The 14,818-nt window shown below is 43.0% G+C and overlaps 1 long non-coding RNA gene across 1 annotated transcript; it reads left to right on the forward strand.

Moving 5' to 3' along the window:
* The first annotated feature begins 276 nt into the window (after positions 1–276).
* Positions 277–14,585, forward strand: LOC139583164 (uncharacterized). The gene is made up of 4 exons (XR_011676498.1): positions 277–416; positions 12,147–12,291; positions 13,138–13,220; positions 13,739–14,585. It is a non-coding gene; the product is annotated as an uncharacterized lncRNA (long non-coding RNA).
* The last annotated feature ends 233 nt before the right edge of the window (positions 14,586–14,818 follow it).

Here is a 14,818-nt window from a genome sequence, read left to right on the forward strand (position 1 = left end):
TGGCCAACAGATTTTCTTGCGTAGTTTTCATTCAATAGGGTTTTCAGTACATTTATCTTAAGCCATCCCTTTAATTAAATACAGTGTACTTTTTTGTTAGAATTTTTGTCCCCAGACTAGAATATATTGAGGCAAATGTGTTCAAAATATTAGCTTTCTTTCATTGATCCCTATCTAAATACGTGCATATTTGTTTCCGTTTCAGCACCAATTGGTCTGGTCTTGTAGATTATTTCAGTTTAGGAAAGTATTTGTTGAATCATTAACAGGTTTGGAAGAGCCTTTGCGAACGAAAGGAAAAACGGTGGTTTGATGCATTCTGAAAATGAGTCTTTTTCTATATTATCAAGCGTTACTAATGATCCTCAGCAACAACCACACGTCCGTGATGGCATCTACAGAGGAAGCAAATGAAGGTATACAAAACAATGTGATTAAATGGAATGATAAGGTAGACTATACCAACTGAAGGGAACTAATATTAAATTGGCAGTTGAATATCTGCGGTTATTAGGCTTTCTGACGGTCGATACTGATAGTGGCTAATATTTAACATAATAGGAGACAGAAATCCAGGGTTACCTATAATTAAGACATACAAGATTGAAAGTTTAAACGTCGTACAATATAAATTCTGCATAATAGCACAGCATTTCATAAACTTTACTGTGGGGAATGTTGATATGCTTCAGTTTGCTGCCATATGACTGGTTTCACGTTCATCTCCAGCGATGTAAAGGTAAAACAGATCTAAAAGTCGGATTTATATTTACAATTCCCTTATCCAAACGGATTACTCCTTTACCTAGCTCTTATCAATAGCTCAAGTTGTAAATGTACAGTGCATGGAGAATACTTAATTTTTTCCCGAAATAACACCACATGCTTTTCCCACTTGGAACCATAGGTTCGCTCGACCTTATTCATGGTTTCCTCACAAGTAAAGATGGGGGAATTAAGGAATATATGGCATATCTCTAGACACGCCTTCATTTATTAGATATCCACCCCAAAAGAATAGCGGGTGAATTGCATGCTATTCAGTTCAAGGTCAGAATAGAAAGAAGTGCATATAAACTGAATTAAGTTCCATTTACGAACACTTTACGCAAGTCGGGAATTAGCCCATTGCTGAACAGTACTGTGAATCACGATGACTTGGAACTTTGACATATCTACTCGATATGTACATTCCCATAGTTTCCTTCCAAATGAAAGAAATTCCACATCAGTTTTGATAGGTTGATCTTTCAAACACCTATATACACATACCATACATCAAATCAAATGTTATTTGTCATATACACGTGTTTAGCAGATCTTATTGCGGGTGTAGCGAAATGCTTGTTTCTAGCTGTAACCGTGCAGTAATCAATTTCACGACAATACACAAATCTAAAGGAATGGAATTAAGAATAAATACATATTGGGCGAGCAATGTCAGAGCGGCATAGACTTAGATACAGTAGGGTAGAATACAGTGTATACATGTGAGATGAGTAATGCAAAATATGTAAACATTCTTAAAGTGACCAGTGTTACATTATTAAAGTGGCCAGTGATTCCAAGTCTGTGTGTATATAGGGCAGCAGCCTCTAATGTGCTAGTGATGGCTATTTAACAGTCTGATGGCCTTGGGATAGAATATGTTTTTCAATCTCTCAGTCCCAGCTTTGATGCACCTGTACTGACCTCACCTTCTGGATGATCAGTGGCTCGGGTAGTGTTGTCCTTGATGATCTTTTAGGCTTCGGGTGCTTTAGGTGTCCTGGAGGGCAGGTAGTTTGCCCCCAGTGATGTTGGGCAGACTGCACCACCCTCTGGAGACATATTGTATGTGTTATCACAATCTTTTCCACAAACCTTTCAAGGACATGTGGTGATGACGACAAGGGAATAGTGTATTCCTAGACGTGGCACAATCTTTCGTTTATCTGAAATCTGCATGTGTGGCAAATCCACCTGTCAGCGGGAGCTGAGGGGTGTATATAGCTTATTGTCCATTAATCACGGTACTCCATTCTGTTAATTTTTTGTTTCTGTTGGCCCCAGCCGCGAACTCAGGCTCTGTGTGTAGTTAACTGACCCTCTCTGCCCATTCATCGCCATTTTACCTGTTGTTGTTGTTTTAGCTGATTAGCTGTTGTTGTCTCACCCGTTGTTGTCTTAGCTAGCTCTCCCAATCAACACCTGTGATTACTTTATGCCTCGCTGTATGTCTCTCTCAAATGTCAATATGCCTTGTATACTGTTGTTTAGGTTAGTTATTATTGTTTCAGTTTACAATGGAGCCCCTAGTTCCACTCATCATACTTCCTTTGTCCCACCTCCCACACATGCGGTGACCTCACCCATCATAACCAGCATGTCCAGAGATACAACCTCTCTTATCATCACTCAGTGCCTGGGCTTATCTCCGCTGTATCCGCACCCCACCATACCCCTGTCTGCACATTATGCCCTGAATCTATTCTACCACGCCCAGAAATCTGCTCCTTTTATTCTTTGTCCCTAACACTCTAGGCGACCAGTTTTGATAGCCTTTAGCCATACCCTCATCTTACTCCTCTTCTGTTCCTCGGGTGGTGGGGTTAAACCCAGGCCCTGCATGTCCCCATGCACCCTCATTTGTTGACTTCTGTGATCGAAAAAGCCTTGGTTTCATGCATGTTAACATTAGAAGCCTTCTCCCTAAGTTTGTTTTACTCACTGCTTTAGCACACTCAGCCAACCCTGATGTCCTTGCCGTGTCTGAATCCTGGCTTAGGAAGGCCACCAAAAATTCGGAGATTTCCATACCCAACTACAACATTTTCCGTCAAGATAGAACTGCCAAAGTGGGAGGAGTTGCAATCTACTGCAGAGAGAGCCTGCAAAGTTCTGTCATACTTTCCAGGTCTATACCCAAACAGTTCGAACTTCTAATTTTTAAAATGAATCTCTCCAGAAATAAGTCTCTCTGCTATCGACCCCCCTCCGCTCCCAGCTGTGCCCTGGACACCATTTGTGAATTGATCGCCCCCCATCTAGCTTCAGAGTTCATTCTGTTAGGTGACCTAAACTGGGATATGCTTAACACCCCGGCAGTCCTACAATCTAAGCTAGATGCCCTCAATCTCACACAAATCATCAAGGAACCCACCAGGTACAACCCTAAATCCGTAAACATGGGCACCCTCATAGACATAATCCTGACCAACTTGCCCTCCAAATACACCTCTGCTGTTTTCAATCAGGATCTCAGCGATCACTGCGTCATTGCCTGTATCCGCTATGGGTCCGCGGTCAAACGACCACTCCTCATCACTGTCAAACGCTCCCTAAAACACTTCTGCAAGCAGGCCTTTCTAATCGACCTGGCCCGGGTATCCTGGAAGGATATCGACCTCATCCCGTCAGTCGAGGATGCCTGGTCATTCTTTAAAAGTAATTTCCTCACCATCTTAGATAAGCATGCCCCGTCCAAAAAATGCAGAACTAAGAACAGATATAGCCCTTGGTTCACTCCAGACCTGACTGCCCTTGACCAGCACAAAAACATCCTGTGGCCGACTGCAATAGCATCGAATAGTTCCCGTGATATGCAACTGTTCAGGGAAGTCAGGAACCAATACACGCAGTCAGTCAGGAAAGCAAAGGCTAGCTATTTCAAGCAGAAATTTGTATCCTGTAGCTTTTTGGGACACTAAAGTCCATGGAGAACAAGAGCACATCCTGCCTGCTGCCCACTGCACTGAGGCTAGGTAACACGGTCACCACCGATAAATCCATGATAATCGAAAATTTCAATAAGCATTTCTCAACGGCTGGCCATGCCTTCCTCCTGGCTACTCCAACCAACAGACAAATCAGCTGGGCTAGACAATCTGGACCCTCTCTTTCTAAAACTATCCGCCGCCATTGTTGCAACCCCTATTACCAGCCTGTTCAACCTCTCTTTCGTATCGTCCGAGACCCCTAAAGATTGGAAAGCTTCCGCGGTCATCCCCCTCTTCAAAGGGGGTGACACCCTAGACCCAAACTGTTACAGACCTATATCCATCCTGCCCTGTCTATCTAAAGTCTTCGAAAGCCAAGTTAATAAACAGATCACTGACCATTTCGAATCCCACCATACCTTCTTCGCTGTGCAATCCGGTTTCCGAGCCGGTCACGGGTGCTCCTCAGCCACGCTCAAGGTCCTGAATGATATCATAACCGCCATCGATAAAAGACAGTACCATGCAGCCGTCTTCATCGACCTGGCCAAGGCTTTCGACTCTGTCAATCACCTTATTCTTATCGGCAGACTCAATAGCCTTGGTTTTTCTAATGACTGCCTCGCCTGGTTCACCAACTACTTTGCAGACAGAGTTCAGTGTGTCAAATCAGAGGGCATGTTGTCCGGACCTCTGGCAGTTTCTATGGGGGTACCACAGGGTTCAGTTCTCGGGGCGACTCTTTTCTCTGTATATATCAATGATGTCGCTCTTGCTGCGGGCCATTCCCTGATCCTCCTCTACGCAGACGACACCATTCTGTATACTTCTGGCCCTTCCTTGGACACTGTGCTAACTAGCCTCCAAACGAGTGTCAATGCCATACAACACTCTTTCCGTGGCCTCCAACTGCTCTTAAACGCTAGTAAAACCAAATGCATGCTTTTCAACCGTTCGCTGCCCACACCCGCCCGCCCGACTAGCATCACCACCCTGGACGCTTCCGACCTAGAATATGTGGACAACTATAAATACCTAGGTGTATGGTTACACTTTAAACTCTCCTTCCAGACTCATATTAAACATCTCCAATCCAAAATCAAATCTAGAATCGGCTTTCTATTTCGCGACAAAGCCTCGTGTCACTCACGCCGCCAAACTTACCCTAGTAAAACTGACCATCCTACCGATCCTCGACTTCGGCGATGTCATCTACAAAATAGCTTCCAATACTCTACTCAGCAAACTGGATGCAGTTTATCACAGTGCCATCCGTTTTGTTACCAAATCACCTTATACCACCCACCACTGCGACCTGTATGTTCTAGTTGGCTGGCCCTCGCTACATATTCGTCGCCAGACCCACTGGCTCCAGGTCATCTATAAGTCTATGCTAGGTAAAGCTCCGCCTTATCTCAGTTCACTGGTCACGATAACAACACCCACCCGTAGCACACGCTCCAGCAGGTATATTTCACTGGTCACCCCCACAGCCAATTCCCCCTTTGGCCGCCTTTCCTTCCAGTTCTCTGACTGGAACGAATTGCAAAAATCACTGAAGCTGGAGACTCATATCTCCCTCATTAACTTTAAGCATCAGCTGTCAGAGCAGCTCACAGATCACTGCACCTGTACATAGCCCATCTGAAAATAGCCCATCCAACTACCTCATCCCCATACTGTTATTTATTTTTTTGCTCCTTTGCACCCCAGTATCTCTACTTGCACATTTATCACTCCAGTGTTTTAATTGCTAAATTGTAATTAGCTTGAGAGAAGAATTTTAGAAACTCCCCAAATAGAGGTGTGCCCAGCTTGTAGCTTCATACCCAAGAAGACACAAGGCTGTAATCCCTGCCAAAGGTGCTTCAACAAAGTACTGGGTAAAGGGTCTGAATACTTACGTAAATGTGGTATTTCAGTTTTCTATTTTTAAAACATTTTCTAACATTCCTAAACCTGTTTTTGCTTTTTCATATTAATACATTTTAGAATAAGATTGTAACGTAACAATGTGGAACAAGTCAAGGGGCATGAATACTTTCTGAATGCACTGCATGCTGTGGATGATGTATTAAACCACTCAGACACATCAAATATACAGTTGTCCTTCTGAACTGAGCTGCAGGAAGAGAAGGAAATTGCTCACGGATATCACCATAAGGCCATTGATTTTAAAACATCTACGGAGTTCAATGGCTGCAATGGGAGAACTGAGGATGGATCAACAACATTATATTGACTCCACAATAGTTACCTGAATGACAGAGTAAAAATAATACAAATATTCCAAAACATGCATCCTGTATGCAAAAAGGCACTGGGGTATTCCACCCCAGAAAAACACAGCAAATGAATATACTTTGTGGCCTAAATGCAAAGCCTTATGTTTAGAGCAAATCCAGCACAACACATTACTGAGTAACTGCCTCCTTATTTTCAAGCATGGTAGTGGCTGCATCATGGTATGCTTGACATTGGCAAAGTTTGTCAGGATAAAAAGAAACGGGATGGAGTTAAGCACAAGCAAAATCCTAGAGGAAAACCTGCTTCAGTCTGCTTTACACCAGACATTGGGAGAGTAATTCACCTTTCAGCATGACAATAACTTAAAAAACAAGGCCAAAATCTGCACTGGAGTTGCTTACTGTCACACCCTGATCTGTTTCACTGGTCTTGTGCTTGTCTCCACCCCCCGCCAGGTGTCTCCCATTTTTCGCCATTATCCCCTGTGTATTTATACCTGTGTTGCCAGTTCGTCTTGGGTTGTCAGGTCTTACCAGCGTGTTTTTGTTTTCTAGTCTTCCGGGTTCTGACATTTCTGCCTGTCCTGACCCTGAGCCTGCCTTCCGTCCTGTACCTGCCTGACTCTGACCTGGTTTACGAACTTCTGCTTGCCCTCGACCTGCCTTTTGCCTGCCCCTTTGTTATATTAAATATTCTGAGAATCAAACTATCCGCCTCCTGTGTCTGCATCTGGGTCATATCCTGAGTTGTAATACTTACTAAGAAGACAGTGAGTGTTCCTAAGTGACCAAGTCACAGTTTTCACTTAAATAATCTTAAATCTATGGCAAGATTTGAACATTTCTGTCTAGCCATGATCCCCAACACCTTGACAGAGCTTGAAGAATTTTGAGAAGAATAATGGGCAAATATTGCACAACCCAGGTGTGCAAAGCACTAAGAGACTTGTATTTATTTAATCAAGGTATGTTAGTGTTTATTTTTCATTTAAAAAATATATATATTTAAAAATGCTCAAATCTTTCTTCCAATTTGGCAATAGTGTTTTCTTGTGTAGATCATTAAGAAAAAAACAATTTAATCCCACTATATAACACAATAAAATGTGAAGAAGAAATCTTAAGAAATCCATGGGGGGTGACGATTCCCTCTGTACGGTCATCTAGTCATTTTATTCATCATTCAAGAGGCCATTATTTTTGGTTAGACTTCATCAGAGCCTCTGTCTCAGAGCAGGAAAAAAAACAGCCTAATGAGAGGAGTCCAACCAACAGCCAGCAACATGCTGAAAATGGTACAGTAGGCTTAAAGTGGCAATCAGCTGTAGAAACAATAACAAAGCAGCCTCCCCTGGAGAAATTAAATCACTCTCAAATTCATAGACAGAGGTATGGATGCAATGATTGACCATCCATGATATGACAATTATAGTTTTAACCATGTTTTGGGGCTATATGACAAGATGGTGCCGAAGAACATGACTGACGATTTACAAGTCTCGAGGTATTGCTCGCCTGAGGTAGAAATCAAATCAAATCAAGAGTACCTTATGATAAGCTGTAGACCACACTATCTACCAAGAGAGTTCTCATCTATTATTCGTAGCCGTCTATTTACCACCACAGAACGAAGCTGCCACGAAGACCATTCTCAACCAACTCTATAAGGCCATAAGTAAAGAAGAAAATGCTCACCCAGAAGTGGCGCTCCTAGTGGCCGGGGACTTTAAACTTAAATCAGTTTTACCAAATTTTTACCAGCATGTCACATGTGAAACCAAAGAAAAAAATATCCTAGACCACCTTTACTCCACACACAGAGATGCATACCAAGCTGTCCTCTTCCCTCCATTTGGCAAATCTGACCATAATTCTATCCTCCTGATTCCTGCTTACAAGCAAAAACTAAATCAGGATGTACCAGTGACTCGCTCAGTACGGAAGTGGTCAGATGGTCAGTGGTCAGACGCGGATGCTACAATACAGGACTGTTTTGCTAGCACAAACTGGAATATGTTCTGGGATTTATCCAATGGCATTGAGGAGTACACCACCTCAGTCATTGGCTTCATCAATAAGTGCATCGACGACGTCGTCTCCACAGTGACTGTATGTACATATCCCAACCAGAAGCCATGGATTACAGGCAAAATCCGCATCAAGCTAAAGGCTAGAGCTTCCCCTTTCAAGGAGCGAGAGACTAATCCGGACGCTTATAAGAAATCCCGCTATGCCCTCAGATGAACCATCAAACAAGCAAAGCGTCAATACAGGATTAAGATTGAGCTGCTCAGTGGCGCGAGCCCACCAGACGAGCTAAATGCCTTTTATGCTCGCTTCGAGGCAAGCAACACTGAAGCATGCACGAGAGCACCAGCTGTTCTGGATGACTGTGTGATAACGCTCTCGGTAACCGATGTGAGTAAGACCTTTAAACAGTTCAACATTCACAAAGCCGCTGGGCCAGACGGATTACCAGGACGTGTACTCAAAGCATGCGCGGACCAACTATCAAGTGTCTTCACTGGCATTTTCAAACTCTCCCTGACCGAGTCTGTAATACCTACATGTTTCAAGCAGACCACCATAGTCCCTGTGCCCAAGAAAGCGAAGGTAACCTGCCTAAATGATTACCGCCCTGTGGCACTCACGTCGGAAGCCATGAAGTGCTTTGAAAGGCTGGTCATGGCTCACATCAACAGCATCCTCCCGGATACCCTAGACCCACTTCAATTTCGCATACCGCCCCAACAGATCCACTGATGAAACAATTTCAATCGCACTCCACAGTGCCCTTTCTCACCTGGACAAAAGGAACATCTATGTGAGAATGCTGCTCATTGACTACAGCTTAGCGTTCAACACCATAGTGCCCACTAAGCTAAGGACTCTGGCACTAAACACCTTCCTCTGCAACTGGATCCTGGACTTCCTGATGGGCCGCCCCCAGGTGGTAAGAGTACGGAACAACACGTCTGCCACGCTGATCCTTAACACTGGTGCCCCTCAGGGGTGTGTACTTAGTCCCCTCCTGTATTCCCTGTTCACCTACGACTGCGTAGCCATACACGACTCCAACACCATCATTAAGTTTGCTGACGACACAACAGTGGTAGGCCTAATGAGACGGCCTATAGGGAGGAAGTCAGAGAACTGTCAGTGTGGTGACAGGACAACAACCTCTCTCTCGATGTGAGCAAGACAAAGGAGCTGGTCGTGTACTACAGGAAAAAGCGGTCTGAACAGGCCCCCATTAACATCAACGGGGCTGTAGTGGAGCGGGTCAAGAGTTTCAAGTTCCTTGTTGTCCACATCACCAACGAACTATCATGGTCCAAACACACCAAGACAGTCGTGAAGAGGGCACGACAAAACCTTTTCCCCCTCAGGAGACTGAAAAGATTTGGCATGGGTCCCCAGATCCTCAAAAGGTTCTACAGCTGCACCATCGAGAGCATCCTGACCGGTTGCATCACCTCCTGGTATGGCAACTGCTCAGCATCTGACCGTAACGCGCTACAGAGGGTTGTGCAAACGGCCCAGTACATCCCTGTGGCCAAGCTTCCTGTCATCCAGGACCTATACAATAGGCGGTATCAGAGGAAAGCCTTTAAAATTGTCAGACTCCAGTCACCCAAGTTATAGACTTTCTCTGCTACCGCATGGCAAGCGGTACCGGAGCGTCAAGTCTAGGACCAAAAGGCTCCTCAACAGCTTCTACCCCCAAGCCATAAGACTGCTGAACAATTAATCAAAATCACCACAGGGCAATTTACATTGACACCCCCCCACACTTTTTATTATTACTTTTTATTTTAGTCTACTTGGTAAATATTTTCTTAACTCTTCTTGAACTGCACTGTTAGGGATAGGCATCCCGCTAGCAGGACAACTTCCGGTGAAACTGGAGGGCGCGCAATTCAAATAAATAATCATAAAGATTATGGATATTAAACATTTAGGTACATATCAGTGTCTTATATTGACTGAAAGCTTAAATTCTTGTTAATCTAACTGCGTTGTCCGATTTACAGTAGCTATTACAGTGAAAACATGCCATGCGATTGTTTGAGGATGGCCCCCCACATCAAAATATTTTTCCATCCGCACAGGTTTCATACATTCATAAATAACGATTAAATATTCATATACTTTTTGAAAATCTTCCTCTGATTTGTCATCCAAAGGGTCCCAGCTATAACATGTAGTGTCATTTTGTTAGATAAAATCCTTCTTTATATCCCAAAAAGTCTGTTTAGTTGGCGCCATCGATTTGAATAATCCACTTGTTCAACATGCAGAGAAAGGAATCCAAAAATCTACCCCTAAACTTTGTTTCAACAAGTCAAAATACATTTCTTTTTACTCCTCAGATACCCTAAAATGTAATCAAACTATAATATTTCTTACGGAAAGAAGTATGTTCAATGGGAAACCGATTTTAGCAGGTGCGTACTGTCTTCATGGTGCGCACAAACACGAATTTCCAAGACGGTGTCCCTGTACTAAAATGTATATATCTTATTATTTTTTTAACATAGACTGCTGACACCCTGTGGAAGCCATAGGAATTGCATCCAGGCAGCAATTTTCAATATGACCTTTTACTTGCCTTTCTAAGAGGATGGTCTCTCTCAACAAAAATAAATTCTGGTTGGTTTTTCTTTGGATTTTCTCCTACCATATCTATTGTGTTATATTCTCCTACATTATTTTAACATTTCTACAAACTTCAAAGTGTTTTATTTCCAATGGTACCAATTATATCCATATCCTGGCTTCAGTGCCTGAGCAACAGGCAGTTTACTTTGGGCACGTCATTCAGGCGGAAATGGAGAAAAAAGGGGTCTAGTCCTAAGTTAAGGGCTTGTAAGTAAGCATTTCACGGTAAAGTCCACACTTGTATTCGGCCTGTGACAAAGTTTGATTTGATTTATATAGTTTGTTCACATTTTCTTTGTATACAAACATTGGAGTAAAAAAAGTTTATCTTGGGTTCTGATGGGGTATGACAGTGATAGCTACTGATGCAGGAAAAAAATGGTGGAGTAAAAAAAGTTGTGTCTTTTGCTAACGTGGTTAGCTAATAGATTTACATATTGTGTCTTCCCTGTAAAACATTTTAAAAATCAGAAATGATGGCTGGATTCACAAGATCTGTATCTTTCATCTGGTGTCTTGGACTTGTGATTTAATGATATTTAGATGCTTGTATTTACTTGTGACGCTATGCTAGGCTATGCTAGTCAGCTTTTTTACTGTGGGGGGTGCTCCCGGATCCGGGTTTGGTAGCAAGTAGAAGTTAAACTAAGCTCATGGGGCTTTTATGAGTTATATTCTTCAAGAAGGAATGCTTATATAAAATGTTAAAAAATATATAAAAGTTCAAAAATGGATGTAGCAACTGCTGATTGTCCCTTTAACATTACTACATTTTCATTCCACTTATATTGATGTGTATCCCTTAGCTGGTTGTATTGCATTCAATTACTTCTATATTGAACATAAATTAAAGATTCAAGTTCAAGTTTTGACTTGCAATGTGATATGTAAACTCAGCAAAAAAAGAAACGTCCTCTAACTGTCAACTGCGTTTATTTTCAGCAAACTTAACATGTGTAAATATTTGTTTGAACACAAGATTCAACAACTGAGACATAAACTGAACAAGTTCCAACAGAATTCCAACTAAATCCAATTTCTAACAGAAATAGAATAATGTGTCCCTGAACAAAGGGGGGGTCAAAATAAAAAGTAACAGTCAGTATCTGGTGTGGCCACCAGCTGCATTAAGTACTGCAGTGCATCTCCTCCTGAAGGACTGCACCAGATTTGCCAGTTCTTGCTGTGAGATGTTACCCCACTCTTCCACCAAGGCACCTGCAAGTTCCCGGACATTTCTGGGGGGAATGGCCCTAGCCCTCACCCTCCGATCCAACAGGACCCAGACGTGCTCAATGGGATTGAGATCCGGGCTCTTTGCTGGCCATGGCAAAACACTGACATTCCTGTCTTGCAGGGAATCACGCACAGAACGAGCAGTATGGCTGGTGACATTGTCATGATGGAGGGTCATGCACAGGAGCGATGTGCTTCCCTTGATGCATAATCCTCAAGTGAGGAATCTTATTGATTTACCATATGGCTCACCTAATCATGGCATCATCCTCTCCCCTTTTACTGTTTCTTCCTTTTCAACCAGCGAGCGGTTGTGGAGAGAACCTGTACATGGTCCAGCAACAAGAGCTACTGGAGCAATGTCATCCAGTCCTGGGCTGACGAGGTGAAGGACTTCCAGTATGGAGTGGGATCATGAAAGGGCGGTGTTCATCGGCCACTACACACAGGTGCATCTAAGTACTGTTTATAAACATATAGCAATGAATACCATCGATGTAGCTCTTTTCACCAAGGTCTCAATATGCTTTACAATCTGAAAGGCTAACTCACCTGTCATCCACCACTGGACCATGAGTGGTGGACAACCACCCACCATTTCAAAACATTTGCCTTTATCCTATAGATGAGTTAGCTGACAACGTCATGAAAACAATGCAAAATCTTTAATGCGGCAGAAGTCTGTGTTGTGATTCTGGATGGCCAGATAGCTAGCAACAATGTTATGAAGATGCCATGAGGGGAATCGTAGCTGGCTCGTTTCAGCTCGTTTTATCTGATTCTTGATACCATGTCTTGTTTTGACTGATGTCATGTCTATGCTAATATTGCAAAATAATTGCTAGCTAGCTAACCAACAAGTGTAATTATGTATTTGAGAGACAATAAGTGCTCATTGTGAAAATGTATTTATGTATTTAGCCTTCTCACAGTGCATCATTAACATACTATAGACACCTGTATTTAGATGTATTTACTTTTAAGTAAAGTATCCTAAACCTGTGAATGAGCCTGTGTTTAGTTTCTGTGCTCAGGTTGTGTGGTACAGGTCCAACCAGATCAGCTGTGCCGTGGCACACTGCCCTAACTCCAACTACAAGTACTTCTACGTCTGTCACAACTGTTCTCCTTAAGTCCTTCTCTACAGGATCATACAGAATAAGACGTTAATGATCAACCCAATCACATGTCAAGTCTTCCTCAGTCTCTAGTTACCTATCCCTACTATGCTGTGGAATGTTATGGCTCAGATAATTTGTTAACTGTTTAATGTATTATTCTCTGACCTATTACAGTGGAAACTACAGCTACACCTAACCCTACAAGTCAGGATGCACCTGTGGGGACTCTTCTGGTGCCTGTGATAACAAACTGTGCAGTAAGTGGCCTAAAAGCAACACAATCAGTTAGCCTAGTGGTTAGAGCGTTGGGCCAGTAACTGAAAGGTTGTTGGATTGAATCCACGAGCTGACAAGGTACAAATATTTCATTCTGCCCCTGAGCAAGGCAGTTAACCCACTGTTCCCCAGGCGCCGAAGACGTGAATGTTGATTATGGCAGCCCCCCGCACCTCTCTGATTCAGAGGTTGGGTTAAATGCGGAAGACACATTTCAGTTTAAGGCATTCAGTTGTACAACTGACTAGGTCTTTCTCTTTCCCAATCAAACAATCAAACTCACATTTGTTAATGAACTCAGTTACTTTTGCCCTTTGTCTTTATATAAATATCTCACCCCCCTTAATACCCCCTCTCAAATTCTACAAGTCATTCTTGTATGCTACCATTTATTACTCCCTTTGCAACTTTATTACATTTTTGCAATCTTTTTGACACTTTCTGTCTCACTTTCTGTCTCATCTAGTTGCTTATTTCTATTATTCTCTTCCTCTCCCAGCAAACCCATGCCCCTATGCTGATAAGTACACCAACTGTGCTGAAGTGGTCGTGCAACCGCGCTGCAGCAACAGTGATGTCACCTCCTGGTGTCCTGCTTCCTGAAATTGCACCGATCAGATTGTCTGATCATCCAGAGACACATGCTGACCAATCAGCCTGATTGGACACAACAATCTCCTACTAAAGCTGATCATGATGAAGGTGTCATCCATTCTGTCATAATGGCCCTTTGGTTAAGTTGTTAAAAACACAAGATGCAACTATGCAATGAAGAAATTTAATGAAACTGATGTGATTTAAGGAACAATACTCACTCTCTCCCTTTCAGGCCTTTGGCTGCTTCTCTCCCAGTCTTTTCCAAACTGTTTTCAGGTCAGGTAGGGTAAAGAGCCCATAGTAAATTCCCCTCTGGCACACAATGATCTTGGCAAAACAGTACCCAAAGGGACAACATGTACCTGATGACTACATCTGAGGTGTTAGGTCAGGGGGAGGGAGGAACCAACTGGTAGATGTCTGATTTTGGCAGGGTCCAAGATGGAAAAGTAAGCATTTGCAGACAATGGACCCCCCCCCCCCCCCCAAACCTGGGCCAAATGGCAGGATCGAGCAACACCCGGTGGTCACTGCCAGGCAGGTCCACCTCTGTCCCTTGGAGTGGAGGACAACCTCCCCTGGCTCTGCAACAGAGCCTTATCTCAGAAATGATGATCCCTCACCATCCACACCCTTTGGTGCATCTCATCAGTCTGGGCTCAACACAGCATGTTTGGAAGCAACTGCTTGGCTTGGGGACTTTGCATTCGCTAAATAAAACAAATAAGTCTGTGCTGCGCTCAGCAGGACACGACGTTGTGGATCATTCAGATATAAATATATTATGTAGAACAAACATGTACTGTATATCTGCTACACACAATAATTGCCTACTGAACTTGGCCCTGGCTCAGAGTCAGATGAGATCTAACAAAGTGTTTATTTATTTTATTTTTTTTATTTACCCTTTATTTAACTAGGCAAGCCAGTTAAGAACAAATTCTTATTTACAATGACGGCCAAACTCGGACGACGCTGGGCC

Source organism: Salvelinus alpinus, chromosome 8 (genome assembly GCF_045679555.1).
Source record: "Salvelinus alpinus chromosome 8, SLU_Salpinus.1, whole genome shotgun sequence".
Taxonomy (NCBI): domain Eukaryota; kingdom Metazoa; phylum Chordata; class Actinopteri; order Salmoniformes; family Salmonidae; genus Salvelinus; species Salvelinus alpinus.